This window comes from Dicentrarchus labrax, unplaced genomic scaffold (genome assembly GCF_905237075.1).
Source record: "Dicentrarchus labrax unplaced genomic scaffold, dlabrax2021, whole genome shotgun sequence".
In the NCBI taxonomy this organism is placed as follows: domain Eukaryota; kingdom Metazoa; phylum Chordata; class Actinopteri; family Moronidae; genus Dicentrarchus; species Dicentrarchus labrax.
This window is the reverse complement of record NW_026136713.1, coordinates 1,949,680-1,974,921: the sequence shown is the minus strand read 5'-3', so window position 1 is coordinate 1,974,921 and position 25,242 is coordinate 1,949,680. Positions and strand designations below refer to the sequence as shown.

The following is a 25,242-nucleotide window of genomic DNA, read 5'->3' as shown; positions in this document are numbered from 1 at the left end:
GATAATCTTAAAATTTATAGAAAGGCCCTCCGTAGTGGCAGAGGAGCCTATTACTCAGCACTAATAGAAGAAAATAAGAACAACCCTAGGTTCCTCTTCAGCACTGTAGCCAGGCTGACAGAGAGTCACAGCTCTATTGAGCCACATATCCCCATAAACTTAAGTAGCAATGACTTCATGAGCTTCTTCTATAATAAAATTATTACTATTAAGAGAAAAAAATAATCACCAACTGCCATCAACAGTTATCAGTGGCTCTCCAAGTTCAGGGACTTCTGTTAATGTAAACTTAGATATATATTTAGACTGTTTTTCTGCTATCGATCTTCATCAGTTAACTTCAATCATTTCTTCATCAAAGCCATCAACCTGTCTATTAGACCCGATCCCAACTAGGCTGCTTGAAGAAGTTGTTCCCTTAATTGGCACTTCTTTACTGGATATGATTAATCTTTCTTTATTATCAGGATATGTACCACAGTCCTTTAAAGTAGCTGTAATTAAACCCCTTCTTAAAAAGTCCACTCTTGACCCAGGGGTTTTAGCCAACTATAGACAGATTTCTAACCTCCCCCTTCCTCTCTAAGATTCTGGAGAAAGTAGTCGCCAAAGAGTTGTGTGACTTTCTACATAACAATAGTTTATTTGAGGATTTTCAGTCAGGATTTAGAGTTCATCATAGCACAGAGACAGCTCTGGTTAAAGTTAATAATGACCTTCTGATTGCTTCTGACAATGGATTTGTCTCTGTACTTGTATTATTAGATCTTAGTGCTGCATTTGACACCATTGACCATAATATTCTTTTACAGAGACTTGAGCATCAAATTGGCATTAAAGGAACCGCACTAAGCTGGTTTAAGTCATATTTATCAGATCGCTCGCAGTTTGTACATGTTAACGATGAATCTTCAATAAATACCACAGTTAGTCATGGAGTTCCACAAGGTTCTGTACTTGGACCAATACTATTTACTTTATATATGCTGCCTTTAGGCAACATTATTAGGAATCACTCCATTAACTTTCACTGTTATGCAGATGATACGCAGTTATATCTATCAATGAAGCCCAATGAAATTAATCAATTATCTAAATTACAAACATGTCTTAAGGACATAAAATCCTGGATGACCTGCAATTTTCTGATGTTAAACGAAATTCTTGTTCTTGGCCCCAAAAACCTTAGAGACTCACTGTCTAAAGATATAGTTACTCTAGATGGCATTAACTTGGCCTCTGGCACCACTGTCAGGAATCTTGGAGTTATCTTTGATCATGATTTGTCATTTAACTCCCACATAAAGCAGACCTCCAGGACTGCCTTCTTTCATTTACGTAATATTACAAAAATTAGGCACATACTATCACAGACAGATGCAGAAAAACTAATCCATGCATTTGTTACTTCAAGGCTGGATTACTGCAACTCTTTATTATCAGGTTGCCCCAATAAGTCCATTAAAACGCTCCAATTAATTCAGAACGCTGCAGCACGAGTACTGACAGGAACTAGAAAAAGAGATCACATCTCTCCTGTACTAGCTTCTCTGCATTGGCTCCCTGTAAAATGTGGAATAGAATTTAAAATCCTCCTCCTCACCTATAAAGCTCTTCATGGTCAGGCCCCTTCATATCTTAAAGAGCTCATAGTACCCTATTACACCTCTAGAACACTACGTTCTCTGAATGCTGGGCTACTTGTGGTTCCTATAGTCTCTAAAAGTAGAACAGGAGCCAGAGCCTTCAGTTACCAAGCTCCTCTCCTGTGGAACACGCTTCCAGTTGTGGTTCGGGAGGCAGACACCCTCACCACATTCAAGAGTAGGCTTAAGACATTCCTCTTTGATAGAGCTTATTGTTAGGGCTGGATCAGGTGAGTCCTGAACCATCGCTTAGTTATGCTGCTATAGGCCTAGACTATCGGGGGATTTCCCATGGTGCACTGAGCTCCTCCCTTCCTCTCTCTTTCTGCACTCATTCATGTCCCATTAATGCATGTTACTAACTTCACTTCTTCCCCGGAGTTCTTGTGCTTTCTCGTCTCGCAGGTTCTTGTCGATCCTGGTGGAGCCTCCTGCCATGGTCCTGCTAGATTGCCATTGCCAATACTGTTGTTGCTGTGCACCTGTCTGTCTGTCTCTCGCTCTCTCTCTCACCCCAACTGGTTGAGACAGACGACCCCCCACCTAGAGCCGGAGGATCTGTCCTAGGTTTCTGCCTTTTAACAGGCACTTTTTCCTTGCCCTTGTCGCCAAGTGCTTGCTCATGGTGGTACTGTTGGGTCTCTGTAATTAATGTTTTAAAGAGTTCGGTCTAGACCTGCTCTGTTTGAAAAGTGTCCTGAGATAACTTCTGTTATGAATTGGCGCTATACAAATAAAATTGAATTGAATTGAATTGAATTGAAGTTGCCATTTAGGTTGTACACTGATGCCAGCTTCAAAGGACTAGGTGCAGTACTCTCTCAGGGGGAGAAGGAGAGGGTTATAGCATATGCCAGCCGAACTCTGAGCCCCAATGAGCGGAATGATTACCTGTGGGGGGAACAGATAACAGTTTTTACAGATAACAACCCCTTAGTCCATTTGAATACTGCAAATCTGGGCGCTGCTGAGCAAAGGTGGGCAGCACAGCTGGCTAACTATGACTTTGTTGTAAAATATCGCCCAGGAAAGGAAAACAGCAATGCAGATGCCCTGTCACGGAGACCCCAAAAGGCACAACCCCATACAATGGCGGTGGGAGCAGAGGAGGATGAAGCAGATGGACCTCAGGAATGGACAGGCCGCCAGCAGGAAGACTCCACACTGAAGCAGGTTATAGCCATGGTGCAACAAGGTAAACCCCTAGGGCACATCAAGGGGCTTAGCAGGAGGTTGTTGACACCTTACAACAAATGTTGGGCCCAGTTAAGGGTAAAAGATGGCCTTCTCTTGAAGCTTGGGGAGGAGGGTGGATCAAATGAACTGTTTACACAGATCGTGGTGCCCCCAGGATGGAGGAGGCTGGTGTGGAAGGAGTACCATGAGGCGGCTGGCCATATGGCAGGGGCTAAAACCCTGTCCCTCTTAAAGCGGCGTTTCTACTGGCCTGGACAAGGGGAGGATGTCCATCGGTGGTCAACAGAATGTGGGTACTGCCGGTCACAGTGACCACTGCCAGAGGTAAGGGCCCCACTAAAATCTGTTGTCACTTCCTACCCTCTGGAGATGGTAGCAATAGACTACTTGTCCCTGGGCCGACAAGGAGATGTTTTTTTTTTCGTTGCTACAGATGTCTTCTCCAGGTTTGCATGGGCAATTCCAACCAAAGACCAGACTGCCACAACAGCTAAGATGCTCTGGCAGCATGTCATCCAACCTTTTGGCTGTCCAGAGAGGATACACTCAGACTGTGGGGCTGCATTCGAGTCCTCATTAATGGCAGAACTGTGCCAAATGTATGGAGCCCGTAAGAGCCGAACAACCACATCCCCAAGGAAATGGCTCTGTTGAGAGATTTAACCAGACTTTGTTAAAAATGTTGAGTTCCTTAGAGGGGGAGGACCATGCACTGTGGCCCCAGAAATTACCAGAGTTGGTACATGCGTATAACAACTTTGTGAATGAATCCACTGGACTTTCACCTTTCTTTGTCATGTTTGTCATGTTTGGCAGGCATGCCCGTCTCCCTGTGGATGTAGTGATGGGAGCCACTCGCCACGGGGCCCCCTGTCCTGGGCATGTAGACTGATGGAAAAAAAACTAGAGCCAGAAGGCCTTAATAAATTTTTAGCGCCAATTCAGAGCAGAAGCCACATCAGGATTTACAAACCCTTTAATTTATCCAACCAAGGAGGAAAAATGGGTACAGGGTCACCTAGGACAATAGCTGGAGAAAGAGAGAGAGAGGGGAAAAAAAGAAGGACACAAAAAGGAGAGCCGGGGAGGCTCCTCTGGGCATCCATGAGAACTGTTGCAGAACATGCACCGAACAGAGACAGACTACGGGACCAACAGCGCTACAACCTGAGACAGAAGGCCTTAAAGGTTCAACAGGGGAGCTAGGCCCTGTTCTACTTTAGAGACTATAGGAACCACGTAGCCCAGCATTCAGAACGTGGTTCTAGTGGGTAATAGGGTACAGAGCCTTAAATAGGGCCCCAAAGAGCTTTATAGGGAGGAGGAGGATTTAATCAATCTACATTTATAGGGAGCCATGATAGCAGGAGGTGTGTCTTTTTCAGTTCCGCGAGTGCTGAGCTTTTTAATTAATTGGACGTTTTAATGGACTTATGGGCAACCATAAAAAGAGTTGCAGTATCCAGCCTAAGTAACAAATGCATGTAGTTTTCTGCATCGTCTGGATAGTATGTGTCTAATTTTTAATATTACGTAATGAAAGAAGGCAGTCCTAGAGGTCTGCTTATGGGAGTTAAATGACAAATCCATCAAAGATACCCAAGATTCCACAGTGGTGCTAGAGGCCAAGTTAATGCCATCAGAGTACATATCTTAGACAATGAGTCTCTAAGGTTTTGGGGCCAAGAACAAGATTCGGTTTTTCTGAGTTTAACATCAGAAAATTCAGGTCATCCAGGATTTATGTCCTAAGACATGTTTGTAATAGATAATGATTAATTTCATGGGTTGATATAAATAACGCGATCATCGCATAACAGTGAAAGTTAATGGAGTGATTCCTAATAATGTGCCTAAAGGGAGCATATATAAAGTAAATAGTATTGGTCCAAGACAAACCTGGAACCAGACTAACTTAGTATTTATGGAGGATTCATCGTTAACATGTACAAACGAGAACGATCGATAAGTATGACTTAAACCAGGTTAGGGCAGTTCCTTTAATGCCAATTGATCCAAGCTAAAAATACATGGCAATGGCAAATGCAGCACAAGATCTAATAATACAAGCAGAGACAAGTCCATTGTCAGAAGCAGTCAGAAGGTCATATTAACTTAACCAGAGCGTCTCGTGCTAATGAACCTAAATCCGACGAAAATCCTCAAATAAACCACTCCTACCTGGTGAGCGAGTCTTAATTAGAAACTTCCGCTGGAAGGCTCAAAGAAAGTTGACTCCCTGATGGATTCAGGAGCTCTTTGTTGTTGTTGCAGCACTCTCCCCTGACAGCCCTGTATATGGAGTTCGGCCAGAGGGTCGTGAGGGACCTGAGAGAACTATCCATCGTAATAACCTGAGACCTTGCTTGTACCCCCCAGCAGAAACCCCCCCGGAAGCAGAACAGCTACAGGACCCAACAATGGTGAGGGAGTTCCCTTTAATGCTTCCTCTTAGGCCCCAGTGGATACCAGTTCAAGGACCTGCACAGGGCCAACCAGTGGGACCGCTACAGTCAACAGATCCACAAGAGCAAGGGCCCGGGGCAGTACATACTGTATGCAGGAAGCTGCAGTACAGCCAGAACCACAAGGTGAACAGGCAAGAAACAGTCCACCTCGCAGGTCAACACGGGCAAATCTGGGGGTTAAGCCTGCCAGGTACGGTGAGTAGAAGCCAGCTGTCGGGACGACAACGGATTAAGTTGGGTGGAGTGTCACAAAGTCACCAGGAAAGACCTTTTTTGTGCTTTGCATTAAATTAATTTATTCTTAATTGTGTGTGTTTGAATTACTGTGTTGAAGTCTCTCTCTCCTGTGTGGTTGAAGGACCTCCCCTTGCAGCAACCTGGCACACCTGCAAGTACTAATCACCTTCCCAATTAGATAAAAAGGAGGAAGTGGAGCAGGATGGTGGCCGGGGAAATCCAACAGATACAACAAGAGAAGAAACAGGAGCAGCAAGGGACATGCTGGCTGAACTCCACCCCCCCTACCTGCAGTCAAGGAGAAGTAAGGACTGGCTGGACAGCTTTTGGACCCCTGGTAAAGACTCTTTTAAAAGACTGTGCCTCTTCATCCCCTGGTAAAGACTCTTTTAAAAGACTGCCTTTTCACCACCCCCATCTTTGTTTTTTACCAAAACTGCCTGTGTTAATAAACTACCTTATTGAACTTCTGACTCTGCCTACTTGTTTAACCAGAGAGTAAAGAAACCTGTGACACATGCTCTCTGTCTCAGTGGAGTAGCAAAGGAGGAGCATGTGTGCGCATGCTGAGTGCGTGACCACGATTTAAAAAAATAAATAAATAAATAAATAAATAAATTGGTTCGTTCGTGAACGTCACAACTCGTCGTTTGTCCTTTTGTGTTATTTGGACATCGTTTGGATGATGTGTCCCCAATCTCTGTACTTCCAGTTTTTCCTCCAAAGACTTTAAAGAAAATTGATTAAAAAGTAAATAATCCACCTCGTTCATGTTCATGCTAACGCCCGCCATTATCACAGTTGCTCACTTCCCTCTCTCCACGTTCTACTACGAACTAGCCTCACTGTACTGTAGCTACTGCGCTGTGATTGGTCGAAGGTCACTGTCCTTTGGGCTGAATGAATTTAGCCCAGATGGGCAGCATATGAAGGGGGCGTCATGGAACCTGTCAATCAAAGGTGAATGGAAGCTCACGCTACTGTGCTTCGACTGTAAAAATTAAGCCGATTCACAGGAAAAACACAAGACATATCATACATCCTGGGTTTTTTCTTTCACTTTTTGGTGCTGTTGCTGCTCTAAGTTCCACCAAAATTCCAAACAATATGTTCTAAGGTTTTTAATAATAGTTTTTCATCTTTACTTTAAAATATAGGGAGGGCTTAGCCCTGTTAGCCCATATATACCAGCTGTCCCTGATAATTAGTATCATTGGTATCACCTGTATTCACTATTTCATGTCAAAATGGCTTCTGTGAAAGCGGTTCTACTCTCTCTGTGTTCGTGTTGCTAAGGTTGCAGAAGTATGACCCATAGATGTACATATTGGCTGCGCCATGTGTTTTCCCAGCTCAACACTTCTGAAAGCTGCTCTTTCACTATAGAGTAAAATTTACTGCATTATTGTTTTTTTATTGTGTACTTTCAGAAAATAGTAAGCCAAACTCCCTTTAAGAAATTTGACATTCTAACAACTAGTGCAGTGCCCGTAGGAAGTATGTAATGCTATAGAAAATGGGAGGTTAAGTAGCTTTTTCATGGATGGCCAAATGAGGTTGTGTTTGAAGGTGGGACGTCAGGGACATTTAGGTTTGTTGTGAAATGTGTAGATTGATAACTATTGTGTTGTCATATAATTTGTCTTCTAGCAAGGACACTGTAGGGAGATGAACCCCATTCCACTAATGTGTAAGTACCACACCTCATGGTCAGCGCATATAAATTCTGAAAGAAGAAAGTGAACTACATCTGAAATAAGATGAAACCTGGCAGCATAAACAGACTAACTTGTAGCATAACCTAGTAAATGAACTGGGCAGGACATATGAGAGAGAGAGAGAGAGAGAGAGATTTCTACATCAAAAAATTGTTTTGAAACTACCAAAATAGTGTGAACGCATAAGCCGACGGTGCGGAGCGAGGGCGTGTCGGTCAGACAGTCTGATAACTGCACAGGTCTCTCACTCAACTTAATAAAGAGAAATGTCCCACAAAGCCACGTTACAGGACCAAACAACAGTAACATAGTAACTGTAACTGTCTTTGGCAACTTACATGAGGAAAAAAATACCACAGCTGTACGTGGAGAAGCGTCTGTCCTCCCGACTGTCCTACCGACTCTTCCGTTACATTTCTGCCTGAAAAACAGCGTCTGTCACTGGTGAAAAACTCACGGAGTGTTTGTGATCAAAAATCACTGCGACCGCCAGCCCTCTGGACCGAGACATCAGTTTACTTTCCACCGGAAAACATTCTCCGTCTTGCAAGTGAGGGAGTCAGACAGCGTCCAGTTTACTGCTGGTGATTATGTAGAATTATGTCATTTAGAGTGAAAAACGTAACTTCGTCACTTTCCAGGATGTTTGGTGGGTCAGGATCTCAATCACTACACATTAGGGCTCTGCAGTGATTGGCTCTGGTGCGCACGTGGCTATGGTGGCTATGGTAATGCTAGCGGAATTCTAAATAATTTATGAAATAATTTATTAACTGTATCTTTGTAGTCCAAACAAAGCCGACGTTGCACACCCTTAAACCACGCAGCAGCCATGTTGAAACTCCTGATCTGCAGAGATATTTGAGCCACACACACACACACACACACAGACAGATTCCTTGCTTTATAGATAGATAGATTATAGATAGATTCCTTAAGTGTCTGCAAAAAAACCATAACTCTTGAAACACAAGCAAAAGGGCTCCACAGTGTTCTTGTCAATTTGGCATCAATATAATCCGTAAGATAAACTTTTTGATGATTTTGTTGCCTCAACTTTCATCAGCCTCCGTTGTAAGTGGGAGAAGACCATGGGAATGAGAGGCGAAGCATTTCAAAAATGAATTATTTTCACTAAAATAAATGCTGGTCTGTGATTCACATATATGCCAAATTAAACACAGATTCATCACACTCTCAATTCTTCGTCCGCTATGTGTGTGTTGGTATTTGAGGAGGTTTTTTTCTGCAGTTACCAAACTGACTTCCTGTATCAAAGTGAAATGTTATTAAGGAATGCAATTAGAACAGTGCCTTTATAAAGTGCTAAACACGGTGAAAGGCAGAACGTTTGACCACAGATTTGATCATCCTAAATAACTAATACTTATCAATACAGTACATGTATACATTTAGTAATTACATTTTTCAATTTTATTTGTATAGCGTCAATTCATAACAGAAGTTATTTCAGGACACTTTTTAAATAGAGCAGGACTAGACCGAACTCCTTATAACATTTACAGAGACCCAAGAGTTCCCACCATGAGCAAGCACTTGGAGACGGCGGCAAGGAAAAACTTCAGACAGACCCCGGCTCTAGGTGGGTAGCCGTCTGCCTTGACCAATTGCACCACCAGGATCCATGAGAACCTGCAAGACGAGAAAGCACAAGAACTCCGGGGAAGAAGTGAAGTAAGTAACATGCATGGGGCCTGGCCATGAAGACCTTTGTAGGTGAGGAGGAGGATTTTAAATTCTATTCTACATTTTACAGGGAGCCAGTGCAGAGAAGCTAGTACAGGAGAGATGTGATCTCTTTTTCTAGTTCCTGTCAGTACTCGTGCTGCAGCTTTCTGAATTAATTGGAGCGTCTTAATGGACTTATTGGGGCAACCTGATAAGGCGTTGCAGTTCTCCAGCTTAGAAGTAACAAATGCGTGGACTAGTTTTTCTGCATCCATCTGTGACAGGATGTGTCTGATTTTTGCAATGTTATGTAAATGAAAAAAGGCAGGCTGCTTTATGTGGTACATGGTTTGTATATTCCAGCTTTGTGACATACCTTTATGACATTGCGTTTGTGAAGTGGTTTGACCGGATTCTCGGTCTTCAGTTCTGTGTCTGACTTCCTGCCAGCGTGATCTGCTCCATGCTGCTAGACGCAAATGGGTCGCAGCTTCCGTCAAAAATAGATCAGTAATCGTAATCTGATGGAGCAGAGCGGAGAGACACTTCTCGGACACACTGTGGCTCTTTGATCAACTTCAGGGGCGGGTTATGTCATGTCGCTATTAGCTCCTCTGCCGAGCCTCCTCTCTCCTCCAGATGCACTTTAGGAATTGAGATATCCTTCAAGATGGTGTGCTTAGATTGATTTCCGGGTCATAGGCAGGAGGATGGAGGAAAGAGGAGACCCAAAATAGAGATATGAGAGAGGCCCATAGTGACAAACTGTTTAGAAAAAGAGGAAGTCATTTTTCCAGCTATGTGGCATTACATTAGCGGTCTAAAAACTGCAATGTCACTCAGCATCAGTTTGTGGTCACTCTGCACAATTTGTAACATTGACATTTATTACAAGTTGAAGGCGTTTCGAATCCTAACATGTGAGTCAGACATTTACAAAAGGAGCTTTTGATTAAGGGTCCAGAAATCTTCACATAAGAGAACTCATCTGAAAACCTCCCCTCATATATCAGCCTTCTGTGTCTGCATCTTTGAATAATATGGGCTTTTTGCTGCACCCACAAATAAACCCATTTCTCTGTTAATTTTCTTTCCATCTGCACGTACCCACCCATGCAATCACGCTTGGAGGCAGACTGGCAGATCCACACAGACACACACACGCACGCTCAGAAAGACACAGGCAATTTAAAACTGTTTTCATTGACGGACACTTTCAAAATGCATTGGCTCTTTGTTTTCCTGTGCTAAGAAAGTGTGGCAGCATGGAGTGTGGCAGCGGCACAGCTGAAGGAAAGACTTTTGTTCAGTTTTCTGCTGTTTCCCCAGAGATAGAGGACAAGTAAGAGAGACGGAGGGAGAAACGGCAGAAAAGCTTTAGCACATAATGTGTTATTAAGTGTCAGGGAAAAGACAAAAGCAGAGGCAAGGGGAAGGAGGAATGAGCTTGCTCTCAGCGGCTCACTTTTTATTCATATATGTTTTTGTGAATTTAGCAATGTGGAAAAAGCTCAGTGAAAGTAACACAATAACAAGGAAATTACCAGTATCAGTAGAAATATTTAAATGTCAATTTCCTGGTATTCATATCCCATTATATTACAACTCCATCAGTCGTTTCAGCTGCATTATCCAACAAACAGTATATATAAGATGTTCAGTTCAGAGGATTCATTGTGTAACATTTGGAAAATAGGACCAAATAATGAACAGTTTGATGTAGGAATGCTAAACTCATGACCAAATATGTCTCCACATTATCCACTCTCTAGATGGGAGAGAGCCTGTTCCCCCTTTTTCTTTCTTTCTTTTTTTTTTCTTTCTGGTCTTCGCCTTATCCTTTAGGCGGCTGTGGCTCAGAAGTAGAGCAGGTCGGCCACTTTGTCGGAAGGTTTTTGTTTTGATCCCCAGCTCCTCTCCGTCACATGTCGAAGTATCCTTGAGTAAGATATTGAACTCCAAATTGCTCATGATGCTGCATCATTGGTGTGTGAATGTGTGTGAAAGGGTGAATGTGGCATGCACGCTTTGAGTGGTCGGAAGACCAGAAAGGTGCTATACAAGTACATGTCCATTTGCCATTACCATTTACCTTTTCTTCCCTCTCCCCTCCGTTTCCCTGCCCCATGCTATAATATATTTGTTGTACGTGTATACATATGGGAAGCTGCATGAGAAATAATTCTGATCTTAAGAACCTGAGGTCAGTGAGCACAGTAAAACCCAATAGCAGTGCAGGCAAGAACAAGGGTGAATAAATACATAAATGAATACATACATACAAAATTTCAAAAATGTGCTAATGGAGTTGAAACCCAAATTGGTAGTGGTGGAGAAAAAGTGGCACCTTGCATGGCAGCCACTGCCATCAGTGTATAAATGTGTGTGAATGGGGTGAGTGTGGCATGTAGTGTACAGCGTAGTGAGTGGTCGAACGACTAGAAACGTGATATATAAGTACAGTCCATTTAACTAACCAACCAACTAAACGAAAATAAAAATAAAAAAAACACTAAGTTGGTGGTGTTGTGGGAGGGCATAGGTGCAGGCCCCGACGGTGTATTTCCCAGGGTGCTTAAAGCCTGTGCCCCCCAGCTGTGTGGAGTACTCAGTCAAGTCTTCAGCCTGAGCCTGCACCTCCAGAGGGTCCCTGTGCTGTGGAAGACGTCCTGCCTCGTTCCTGTGCCAAAGACGCCGTGTCCCAGCGGCCCTCAGGACTACAGACATCATGAAGACCCTGGAGAGGCTTGTCCTGGAGCAGCTAAGGTCTATGGTCAGGCCCTTCACTGATCCACTACAGTTCGCCTACCAGCCTTGCCTGGGAGTTGAGGACGGCATCATCTACATGCTGAACAGAGTCTACACTCATCTGGACAAGCCAGCGAGCCACCGAGCCACCCAGTCCTGCCACCTTCAGAAGTTTCCTGATGACTTAGCAATAGTTGGCTGCATTGAAAAGGGTGATGACAGTGAATATAGGACTGTGGTGGGCAACTTTGTCACTTGGAGTGAGCTGAATCATCTGCAGCTCAATGTGACAAAGACAAAGGAGCTCATAGTGGATCTGAGGAGGGCAAAAACACCAGTGACCCCTGTTTCCATTCAGGGGGTCCCTGTGGACACTGTGGAGGAGTATAAGTACCTGGGGGTTTACTTTAATAATAAGTTGGACTGGACCAGAAACACAGAGGCGGTCTACAAGAAGGGCCAAAGCCGACTCTTTTTCCTAAGGAGGCTGAGGTCCTTTAACATCTGCCGGACGATGCTGAGGATGTTCTATGAGTCTGTTGTGGCCAGTGCGATCTTCTTTGCTGTCACATGCTGGGGCAGTGGGCTGAGGGTCGCAGATAACAACAGACTAAACAAACTGATCAGGAGGGCCGGTGATGTCGTAGGGGAGGAGCTGGACCCTCTGACAACCTTGGCAGAGAGGAGGATGTTGTCCAGGCTTCAGTCCATCTTGGACAATTTCGCACACCCTCTCTGCGACACACTGGCCCAGCAGAGGAGCACCTTCAGCAGAAGACTCCTCTCACCCAGATGCACTACAGAGCGCCACAGGAAATCATTCCTGCCTGTGGTCATCAATCTCTACAACGCCTCCCTCAGAGAGTCAGACACCCCCCCTCTGTAATTCTGACTCAAAACATAGACAATCATTCTTTTGCACTTTCTTCTTTCTTGCACATTTTCAAAACTGTACATTTTACAGTTTACCTTGTGTGTATATATATATATATGTTCTTAATAATATTATATGTTGTATGTATATATGTTGTATGTAGATTTGGAGTTGTAACAAAAGTAATTTCCCCCTGGGATTATTAAAGTATTTCTGATTCTGATTCTGATTTATCAATTAATCAGCCAATTAACCAATTATTTAACAATTTTCCAGTCAATTGACCAAACAATCAATCAGTAATTTAAATAAAAAAAATCAAACAAAAACAACCACAACATTGTTGGAAATATCAGGGAATGGTGACGTAAAGACATAAGTAATTACGAGAATACAAAGTGAACACAGCCTCTATAATCAAACCAACTGTATTGAAATTAGTAATGATAATGATAGTAACAGAATATCAGCAGTATTGTATGTTTAATAAAGAGGAGAAAAATAAAAAAGTAGTTGTTGGTGGGTAGGTGTGTGTGTATATGCGTAGTGTTATTATTGTTGAGGTATTAGGGGGGCAGAGTGTGCAGCTACTTGAGTCAGTAATGGCCATTTGGTGCATTGTTTTGAGTGTAATGTGTGTTCTATGGTTCTTGGTATTGCAAATAGTATCAATCAATTGGCAAATATTTTGAAAATGAATGAATTATAAATTGTTTTTATCGTATGTCACTGGTTGACCAGTAATGTAATAATTTTCTTTAGTAGAAGAAAACTGAGTAAATTCAACTTGACATTCAACATTTGTTTAAAGAAGATGCATTTAAGTTACTTTATTCATATAAATTCTGTTAAGACATTTTTAATACGTTTGGAGAAATGCTGCATTTGAGTTTAGCTTCAATTAACTGAATGGAATAGGTGCAGTTAACTTAATTTACCCTAGTTTCCTCAAAAGCAAATACTTGAGTTAATTCTACTCAGATCAAATATCTTTGGTGCTTAAATTACTTAAGTGAATAAACTTAAATGATTTAAGCCAACCTGTTTCCGCAAACAGTTTGAGTTGAACTAACTCATCAGGTTTTGCATCAGAGGTAGTAGTAGTAGTAGTAGTAGTAGTATAATTTGTATAAACATATAATTCACAAAATACACGTCTTAACTATTACAACAGACAATAGAAGTTGTAGATTAATATATATTTTTCCAACACAATGTTTAAACTCTACAAATCAACACAAATGCAATACTGGATGTTATTCAGAACTTAAACTAAGACTAAACTTTTAGAGAAATTGATGCAGCCTAATTTATTTACCAGAGGTTGTAGCCTGGAATCAGTTTAATGGTGTTAATTCAGATATGTGATTAGGTATATTTTACTAAAAAAATTAAGTTGATCAAACGTAATCATATGTTGCTTAAAGTTTCCTGTAGTTGTTTTTTAACTTAACATGATTTTGTTGGGTTCATGTTAAGTGATGTTACAGTGTCCAGTCTACTTAATAAAGCCCTGTCAATGCAACTCAAAGTCCAATGCAACCACTTAACTGACTTTTTTTAAAATTACTTTTTAGAGTGTAACATGTATTTGAAGTTTATCTCCATTACGTATGTTTATTTGTGTCTGAGAAATTAAGCACAGCGTTAGTTCAGGCAGGCCACAAAGTCAAGCTCAGCTCAATTCCAGCTACATCAGCTGATCACAGCTAATTGTAAACACACATCAGCTGATGGCTCATCTGATTCCCTCCTTCCCACCCTCTGCTTCCTATTAGCAAATGTCATTAAGGGCGCCTTATTTAAGCTGCTTTAGCCTGCCTATCTTTGCTGCTTCCTCTGCAAGCTGGGAGGTAGCTTGTGGTACTGGATGTTAAAAAAAATTATAAATTAACATACCCCAGCCCCAAGGTGATGTCATCAATCTGATGGGTGAGGAGTGTGTAGTCTGCAGGGTGGCACAAAATGTAACCTGTAGCCCCTTCATGCAACATAATAAATATTTTAATTTAGAATAAAAAATATAACTATTATACAGTTATTTACATACAGTAAGTAATAATTTTGTGGTATGTATGTATGGTAAGTGTTTCCACCACCTCTTTTCATTGATTTCAATGGGAATCTGACTTGATGGCAGCTATTAAGAATAACTACAGTGTAAAACCTGATAAGTTAATCTGACAAAAAAGTAACTCATACTAATTATTTTAGGTTTTATTATATATAATTATTATTATTTAAGCCGCTGGCACTGACTTAGTTTTGTAAGTTACAGAAACATTCCTGATTAATAACTTTTTACTAGGCATTTTGTTTTCACACTGCAAATAAAAAATAAGTAAGTAATTAAATAATTTTTACTTAAAAATCTTAATGTAATCAGTTTCAACAATTTTTTGAATTATATGAACTTGGTTTTACAGTGTAGTCTAAATTGTCATTAGTCAAGTCAATTTAGGGGTTATTTTATATTATATTCAATGCCTAACAATAACAACAACTGATAAACTGTACAATGAACCCAAACTGGCAAGTCTGGAGGGTTTGGGAGTTGGTGATGAAAAGCTACCACCACATACACTAATACAATGAAGTTGAAGTTATTTTATCTGATTTAAATGGTTGAAACAGATTACATCAAAAATGTTAATGTTAATGTTAAAACAAACGACATTTTTTACGTAAAAAAAATAATTATTGTTTTACCTGTAATTTTAAGTGACACCAACTGAGTTTTCTAAGTTTTCTACATTCCCAATTAAGTACTTTTAATAGGTATTTTGTTTTCACAGTACAAATAAAAATGACAATAATAAATGTTATAAAGAGCTCGGTCTAGACCTGCTCTATTTGAAAAGTGTCCTGAGATGACTTCTGTTATGAATTGGCGCTATACAAATAAAATTGAATTGAAATTGAATTGAATTAAATCAGCCCAATGCACTAACCTCCAAGTTGATTTCACTTGAAATCACTTGTAATGCTAATTGCTTTACCCAATTACTCCACCTAGTATCTTAAGAGTAAAAAACTAAATTCTATTTCATTTAACTGTTTAAACCAGAAATTCTAAGTTAAGAAAATAAAAAGCAAACCACAAAAGAACATTCTTTTCATGTTTTATTTTAACTTGGGGCACAGGAATCTGGCCTCTTAACATTTTGAAACAGTATTATTTTTTCTTGGTTGACCCTGGTGGTATATGACGTATTTTAGAAGGGAAAGAAGACTGCCTCTTCTCTGTTAACTTATGCTGCTCTCTACATGCACGAATTGGAAAGTGGAACCACAACTGTAGCTTTGATGTGCACAATGCCAGTGTCTTCCATGCTCCCACTATGACAGGATTGCGGGAGCATTACAAGGACCCTAAGTCCTGCTAATAATAAAACCACGATAAAACCATAAAACATGCCTAGCAATACGGATGGAACCAAACTGCTAGATCAGTACAAACACCATCATCTGATCATCATCAGAAAGACACAAAGACAGTGGAAATACTTAAAAACATATCACAAACAGTGCAAAACAGTAAACATGGTATTTTAGACGTGCAACAGCACCAAGCACTGATATCTGGAACAGTGGTATATTTCAGAACACTGTTTCAGACAGAGAGTTGATTTTTCAGTGTTTGGATTTTTGGTGCAAGCTCACCTCTGCCCAGGTTGAGCATCACCTGCTGAATGAACTGGAAGGTGTTTTTCATGCACTTAGGGTAATCTAAGTGCAAGGCATAAATCAGTCCAAAAAGATCACAGAAGGCCTGTGGTAGGTTGGCCAGCTCCTCCATGACCACAACCCCCTCCAACACGATGCCTACTCTGGATGGGTTGAGCTGAGGATTTTCGTCAATGCAGAGGATTCCCACTCGCATCTGACTGTACAAGTCCTTGTCACTTGCGTCCTGACAGAAAGAAACAGACAAGGAGAATAAATATAACTTCTCAAACTAACAAAACACAATAAAGTTAGCCGTTAGCAACTAGTAAACACGGCTTCCTCCGCCTCCTACGTCACATCCACCTTCTGATGTCAGCCTCCGTGTAGGCTTTAGCTGTATACAGTATATGTACATAAAAAGGCGAAATCTAAAGTAATAAAAACGTAACGACTCGTTTCATAGGGTGACTACATACCACCTTTGAGTCGGATACCGCCCACACCTGCTTTGTAAACATGATGGAGGCAGATGAGAAGCTACACCTGATGCTAGCGTTAGCAGCCAGCCTCGTCAAGCCACACTCGACCGAGTATCCTCTGAGTGACCTAAATGTACATAGACATATAAACAAGGAAATGGTTCTGTTCTTGCATAACTCTCATGTTTTAACCTATAATGTTTAAATAGCTGTGCTCTCTTTTCACAGATGACAGGGCAATACTTGCACTACCCAAAAATTGTTTCCCAAGACCTGCAACACACACAATACACTAGTTTATTAAGACTTTGTATCTGTAGACTCTCTCCATTACAAACGACCAGCCACTGGGGTTAAAATGTGTCTAACTTGAGGTAAAAACAAGGTAAGGTAAAAAAAAGTCAGTTAGGTCATAAGTACAAGGTAGGAAAACAAAAAACAAAAATATCAGTGGAAAATATTTAACTGCTGTAAACTGCAATTTCCGTTAGCTTCCGAGCTAACGGGTCTCTAGCAAGTGGAAATATCCATATTACTGGTTAAAACAACGTTTTTACTGCTCACAAACAGCCACTGCAGATACATCTATGGACTATAGAGAGAGAAAATGTCTTTTCAACTGGTTAAAATGTTGTTGTTTCTCTACTCTGCAGCTAAAATGTGACGAACATTAGCATATAATCTTAGCTGGTTAAAACAACCAACTACGTTGGTTGTAAACAGACGTTTAGAGTCATTTTGGATTCCAGTGTAAACCCTGAACACAGGAAATAGACAACAGTAAGGTAGTGTGTAAGCTGTGCCAGGCGGTACTAAAATACTGCAATAACACAACTAATTTGCGCAACCACTTAAGCCAACACCATGAAGATGCTCTGCAGCAACCCGCGGCTAAACCTGTGGATTCAAAACAGACCCAACTCGACAGATCCTTACTTTGCAAACTGCCGCCAAACTCTGCCCGCGCACTGAAGATAACGGAGTCTGTGGCCTTCTTCATATGTAAAGACCTACGACCGCACAGTGTTGTGTAAAACGGGGGTTTTAAGAAGATGGTATCCACACTCAAACCACGATACGCCATACCAACACACAAACACATGACGGAAGTCGCTGTTGGACTTCCAGAGCGACTGACCCCTACGTAACTATCACTTCTCATTTCATTTCTAACGAGTGGGCATTAGTGTCAAATGTTCTGCAGACCAGAGCCCTGCACGAAAGCCACACAGGGAGCAATATAGCAAATGTGTTGACGGAGGCAATAAATAAATGGGGATTAACGGACAAAGTACCGGCACTTGTCACTGACAATGCTGCCACCATGCTACTTGCTGTCCGCTCATTGAGTCATTGCATGTTGGCTACTTTGCCCACATACTCAATTTGGCTTCACAGGCTGCTCTTAAAATCACTGCAGTCACACGGCTCCTTGGCAGAGTGAGGCACATCTCCACTTTTTTTCACCGAAGCACTTTAGCCAGTCATGCACTCAAGAAGAAACAGAAGTTGCTGGACCTCCCACAGCACAAACTTGTGACTGATGTACCAACGTGTTGGAACAGCGCTTTAGACATGCTGGAAAGATTTTTGGAGCAGCAACCAGCTGTCTCTGCTGCACTACTTGCCCCTGAAGTACGAAAACAGGAAAAGGATCTGTGCACCCTTACAGAGGCAGACATAACAGCAGCAGAGGATGTTGCACAGGCTCTGAAGCCACTGAAGAAAGCTACCATGGTGATGTCTTAGGAAGGTACCCCAACTCTGTCTGTCATTGCACCCCTGAGAGCAAGACTTCTGGAGGAGATGCAACCGGCCCCCAATGACTCTGTGATGGTGAAGGAGATGAAGTCTGCTGTGCACCAGGATCTCCAGAAAAGGTATTTACTCCTTATTATAAGAATTTCATGATCATGAGGAAAAAAAGATTTATTGTAATGTGAATTAATTTTATTTCTAGGTCCACGGGCCTGAAGGACGAACTCTCCTTAGCCTCAGCTCTGGACCCACGCTTCAAGGCCCTGCCTTTTCTGTCTGATGATGAGCATGAGGAAATCTTCATACATCTCATCGCTATCAGAATCAGAATCAGAAATACTTTAATAATCCCAGGGGGAAATTATTTTCGTTACAACACTCCAGATATACAAACAACATATTATACAAACAACATATACACACAACATTCAGCACATATATATATATATATATATATATATATATATATATATATATATATACAAGATCAATGTACAGTATTAATGTGCAAAAAGTGCAAAAGAATGATTGTCTATGTTTTGAGTCAGATCACAGAGAGGGGGTGTCTGACTCTCTGAGGGAGGCGTTGTAGAGATTGATGACCACAGACAGGAATGATTTCCTGTGGCGCTCTGTAGTGCATCTGGGTGAGAGGAGTCTTCTGCTGAAGGTGCTCCTCTGCTGGGCCAGTGTGTCGCAGAGAGGGTGAGAGACATTGTTCAAGATGGACTGAAGCCTGGACAGCATCCTCCTCTCTGCCATGGTCGTCAGGGTATCACTGAGGCATTGGCAACTGAGAAAAGCTCTGTAAGTACAAATGTATATTGAATTAAGATGCAGACTGTGTGCGCAGAATATTTGTGTTATGTTGTTTTATGGAATTTAGTTAGGTCTGGAATTATTTGAGCACTGGCACATTTTTTTTAAATAGTTTTGCTTCTATTATACACCCCCACAATGGATTTGAAATTAACTGTATAACTATAAAATTATAAAGCTGTTCTTTACTAATGTGATTCATTTACTTTTCCAGCAGAGTGGGCCAATAAATTCAGCAGACAGTAAAGCAGGTGAGGTGCTGGAGCAGCAGGCAGAGCCAGCTGATGACCCTCAACCCCCATCAAAGAAAGCAATGGACTCTTGTGCTCTGGCTGATCTCCTGGGGAACACATATACTCCAGTAGCAGTTTCCAGAACCACAAATGACAAGGCATTCGATGAGGTGATGAGGTACAAAGAGGTAAAACCACTGCCACTCTTCATCAATCCACTCAACTGGTAGAGGGAACATGAGGGGGAATACCCCCTTTTGTCATGCCAAGCTAAACGATACTTCTGTATCCCAGGAACCAGTGTACCAGCTGAGAGGATCTTCTCAACAGCTGGTGATATTGTCACAGCCCAGAGAAGTGCACTTTTGCCTGAACATGTGGACCAACTGATTTTCTACAAAAATCTAAATGTGCACATCTAGTATGTAACCAGAAATGAAGTCACTTGGTTCTGATGTGTTTGTTGTTCAATAATGTTATGTGAGCTATATCACAGTTTCCAAGAGGGAAGAAATATAATTTAAGTTTACATGCACTTTACTTCAATGTTAATACAGTACTGTCAGGTTTTTTTAAACTTTTGTACTGTTTTTAGTATTATTGTGCTAATGCTTTATTTTCAGATGTGTTATTGCTCAACGATGCTATGAGTTATAGCATGGCTGTTAATATGGGCATGAAAATAAATAATTATTTTTAAAAAATCAACAGGTACTCGAATTATTTGTGTGATTCTACTTATTACTGAATCGATATTGAAGCATTTAAATCAATATCGAATCGAAATCGAATTGTGACCTAAAGAATCGAAATCGAATCTAATCATGAGGTTCTTAACAATACCCAGCCCTACTAACCAGGGCACAACAGGTGAACACAAATGCGGGAGAAGTAACGGAAATGCTGCATTCAAGTGCTGCCAGGATAATCGGAAAAATTATTTCAAACTTCAAATGAATATAACCTATACATTTTGCTTAGATGTAACGTGTAATACAATATTTAAGTTAATTGCTGTCCATGTAGAGTGACTATAGCACAAACCCTGATAAAAAGTCAATATTTTTGTGGTTTTAGGGAATGTAGGTTACTCATGCAGCAACAAGTCTGGGACAAAATAAAGCTTCAAACTGTCTCAGCACGTTTGATAATGTGAATCTCCACTGGTATGCTATCAATGTCTTTTTTAACACTCAAAAATACACAAAAATATTAAAATACGACACATCTGTTTTGTAGCATCCATGTTGTTCCCACATTATTTCCCACAAAGTCGAAAAAAATTACTTCCAAACTCAGTAATGCCGAAAATTCCAACACAAATGAATGCAGCACTAATCATCAGGATTCAAATTCTGTTGTGATGGGAAATAAAGAGGCGTCATGACCAAAACTTATGAATTCCAGCCCATTAAACTTAAAGATTATTCACACATTATATTGCTACAAAATATAAGTATATTCTACTTCTAATTAGTAGAATATACTTACATTTGATAGTAATGCAATCAAACTTAAATTGATTGATTACATTGTACTTGATTGTTTGATTAGATATGAAATCCGGGCTAACAGTGCAGAAGATTATGAGCACATGGGCACCCTGGTGGTTAGCTACAGTTTTGGAGATCCTCTGACCCAGTCATCTAGCCATCACAATGTGGCCCTTGACAAAGTCGCTCAAATCCTCATGCTGCCCATTTTTCCTGCTTCTAACACATTAACTTTGAGGACAAAATGTTCACTTTCTGCCTGATATACCCCACCCACTGACAGGTGCCATAATAACCAGATAATCAGTGTTATTCACTTCACCAGTCAGTGCTCAGAATGTTATGGCTGATCTGTGCATATGTATTATATATATTTCTTAATAACATTTTATAGACTTTTGACCAGCAGTGGAAAAATCTAAATAAAAATAAAATCTATGTGGTGAGCAGAGGTGGGAAATAAAGTACAATTTATTTTCTGACAGCTTTTTACTTTTTTTTTTTTTTTTTTACAAATTTGTGTACTTTCTACTTCTTACATTTTCAAAACAGGCTTATTAAGTTTTATTGCTATTTTCACTAAAGTAAAAGATCTGTGGGAATGGAAATTAGGCTTGTGCATGTGCATCCAGTTTCACAATGATTGACATGTATTAAACAGAATCAGCTTTACAAATTTGATGAAAAGAGTACTTATGCATATTTATGTTGTTGTGCGTACACGCAGTTTTAGTTGTGAATCAGATTACAGTTTTATTGCTACAATATAGTTACTTTATAATTTATGGTGTTTCGTTCTTCATGTCTGCATTTCAGTCAGCTGCCTCATTTCGTTTGTGAAGCACACTGTGATGTTCTGCCCTCACTGCTATATAGATAGTGTTACTACTATGTCGTCTGTGGCACATTGTACTTAGCACTACAACCATTAGGCTTTAAGGCCCCATAGCTGTGGTTTTTGCATGCTGTGAAGGGTAGACACATGTCCCTGTCCTATTGCCATAGTTCACCACTGACTTGACCCAGATTGGGTCATTTTATAGAGTGTCCGCAAGGTTTAAAGTCCTGCAATCCGAATTTTAGGCCTTAAATTGTCTTAAAGGTCCAGTGTGTAACATTGAGAAGATTGTAGTGTTTCCGTGCAGGGTGTTGAAACTTTGACTAAACACCAAGTTAAACCGTAGCCAATGAAGACAGAGTCGTAGTAAGTTTGACCATTTACTGTCACACTTCTTCACTAACATGCTGGTGAAAACTGCAAATAAAAGCAATACAAAAATATTTTAACTAAATATTACAACATACACAGCTGTATATATGAATACACATTGCTGTCCTGCACTGTAGATACAGTTATCATGGCTAGTAACATTGCTGTTGGCTTGTATATAATTGTAAATAAAAACGTTTTTAAATTAACTTATCAAATATAATGTTTTATGAAATCACTGCTAATATATGAACTTTAACATGTCTAATGTAAAATCCATCAACTTACGGCATTGCCTCTATGATACTTCAGAGTCAATGCGAACAGATTGTGGTTCAGGGCATACAAAACATGCCTGCCCTCCTTTCCTGCCAGTCAAGATAAACAGGAAGTGACCAAAGGATAGTGACTAAGCAGGATGTGATGTCGTAGCATGAAATAAGCACACAATAAAGTTATAAATTTACAAATAAATTTGTTAAACTTTAAGTATTCATTCACTTCCTGTTTCCAACTAAAATGAAATATCAACAAATTATCTAAAGGTACGGAAGCCCTAAAGGGCCATGTATTCATACATTTTATTTCCTCCGTTTTCCCGTGATAATGAGTTAATTTTTCAGGTGATTATATACTAATGAAAACATACATGACTATTATATTCCATGTCTGTCAATAGATCCTCCTAAATGTTACACACCTTTAACTGTTGAAACCTGCATAAAGAGTGTTCAGTTGGTTATCCTCAAAAGCCCTTGCAGTTTATTTGCCTTGTGAGATCTAATAAGTCAGTTAAGATTCCAATTAGGTAAAAATTTTGGTCTTGAACACAAAGTATTGAAAGCCAGACATCTTGGCATCTGGCCACTGAGTCGGTACTTGAATATATATTGTGTTTTGTACCTTTTAATTGCCATGGTATTTACTCATTCTTTAGAATGCATCACAATTCCCAGCAGTGTCGGCTGGTGTTTGTAGCCAGCTGCCGGTCTGCTCTAATGACAGCCAAGCCTCAGTGGAGAGAAGCTGATCTCACAAGTCAAGCGTGTAGGAGTCCTTTTTAAAGAGACTACAATGGCCGTCTATTAATTGTCAAGCTGCAGACGCTGTCTCTGTCTGCCTCGACCCAACCTCACCTCTCCGTCCATCCCTCATCTCTCCCTCTCTTCATCCTCCCTTGTCTCATTAGGCTGAGGAGAGGCGTCAGGAGTCGCTTAAGTTGAGAGTAGGCGGCAGTGCTCAGGGCGAAAATGAGAAAACAGTTAAGATTCCACTACCCTCTCCAATAGCGTGATTAAGAGGATAGAGCATCACTCATCACATCTCCCATTGACGGCGGCTCTTTCACCTTCCCATTACTTCATCAGCTCTGTCGTGAGGCAAATGGAAGAAAATAGAGACATCTTTGCAGAGCTGCCAAGCAAATATTGACTTCTAACCACGTTGCCAAGCAAACAGGCTTAATTAGATTTGATTCAATTAAATGTTTCTTGTTAATGTGTTTCTCCACCGCTGTTCAAAAAGTTACGAGACGTAAATTGAATGTGCCGAGGTTATGATGACGCTGTCATCCTGATGGAAAAACAGAAGGGGTATTAAATGAGAAAATAGCTCGATTTCACTGAGGGGTTCAGGGTCCTGCAATATAGAAATATATCTTCTCTTTCATTACACTCTGCTGCTCCCTTACTCTCTACTGGTAATGTCATCTGTGTTTTCATGGTCAGCATGCATTCTTTCCTTTCAGCACTCCTAAAAAGTGTTTCAAACTCAATAAGTGGTTCAATACATCAATGCGGTGGGAGGAAATGTCCCCTTACAGATTTTATGGAAATTTCATTTTGTCTGCATAGCTTCTGGAGAAAATTAGATGTGCATATGCTTAAAAGTCAGCCACCATGATTGGGTAAGTGCCAGGCATAGCTCAGCATGTATCACCATGCTGTATGTAGATTTTAATTTTACAAGGACAGATACAGCCACAATGACAGATTACAGGCAACTACAGGAAACTACATTCAGCGACCAGAGAGGTAGAAAAACTGCTCCTGCAGCAGAACTGGAGCATTCATCCCATTTGTAAATGTGATGCCACATGTGGAAGCAAGATCATAGGTTTTGTAAGGGGGGTGGCTTGAATATAGCCAAGACTGCAGAGTTACTGTACATTTTTGAAAGCAGCAAGGTAAATGTGAAAGGACCAAATCACTAGTCACTTGCTACATGCAGCTCTTGGTACACCAATATGGGAGATGTCAGATGCATGGACCAAAAGTAGTGACCCAGTCCACCTGGAGTTATCATCATTATATAGTGCAATAAAGTGACCAATTATGGAGCCCACAATGTGCTTAACTACAGTGGTTGAGGCACAGAACAGATGTGAGCCCAAAAGCATGAGACGGAAACAGAGTAGAATAAAAGTTCTTAGAATATTCAATCTCATGGGTCAAAACCAGGAAATAAGTCAGAGAAGGTCAACCAAGCAAGGGTCAGGCAAAAAATCATCAACAGGCAGGCAGGATTAGGAAATCAGTGAAGGCCGGAAAGGTAGGGCAGAAACAGTCTAGACAAGCTTACAGAGATACAGTATATGATACATATATATATATATTAGTGCTGTCAGTTAAACGCGTTATTAACGGCGTTAACGCAAACCCATTTTAACGACGTTATTTTTTTTATCGCAAATTAATAACGTTCTTTTTGGCCTAGCACACTTTGTAGTTTCTTTCACATGCTGTTGCAACAACTAGTTACGTTAGAAAACTACAACACCACACTGGCTCTAGCTAGACCGGAAACAAAACAACAGGCATGCCACACACATTTTTTTTTTTTTTTTTTTTTTTTTTTTTTTTTTTTTTTTTTTTTATAAAAAAATTTTTTTTAATATTTTTTTAAAAAAAAAGTTTTTATTAAAAACTTTTTTAATTTAATTAAAAAAAACCAACAAAACCCCCAAAAAGGAGGAGTTTTTGGAAGAGGGGGGGGAAAAATTTCT

General features: G+C 40.6%; 1 long non-coding RNA gene across 2 annotated transcripts in view; it reads left to right on the top strand.

Annotated features, from left to right (window-relative positions):
• Positions 1 to 25,242, top strand: part of LOC127375279 (uncharacterized) — a 135,517-nt gene that overhangs the window by 27,764 nt on the left and 82,511 nt on the right. Inside the window, exon 2 of one of the 2 annotated variants that reach the window (XR_007887345.1) lies at positions 2,260 to 2,400. The exons of the other annotated variant lie outside the window; for it this stretch is intronic. This is a non-coding gene — a long non-coding RNA (uncharacterized LOC127375279). Of the gene's footprint in view, positions 1 to 2,259; positions 2,401 to 25,242 lie in introns of those variants that run through there. 2 annotated transcript variants of the gene reach the window in all.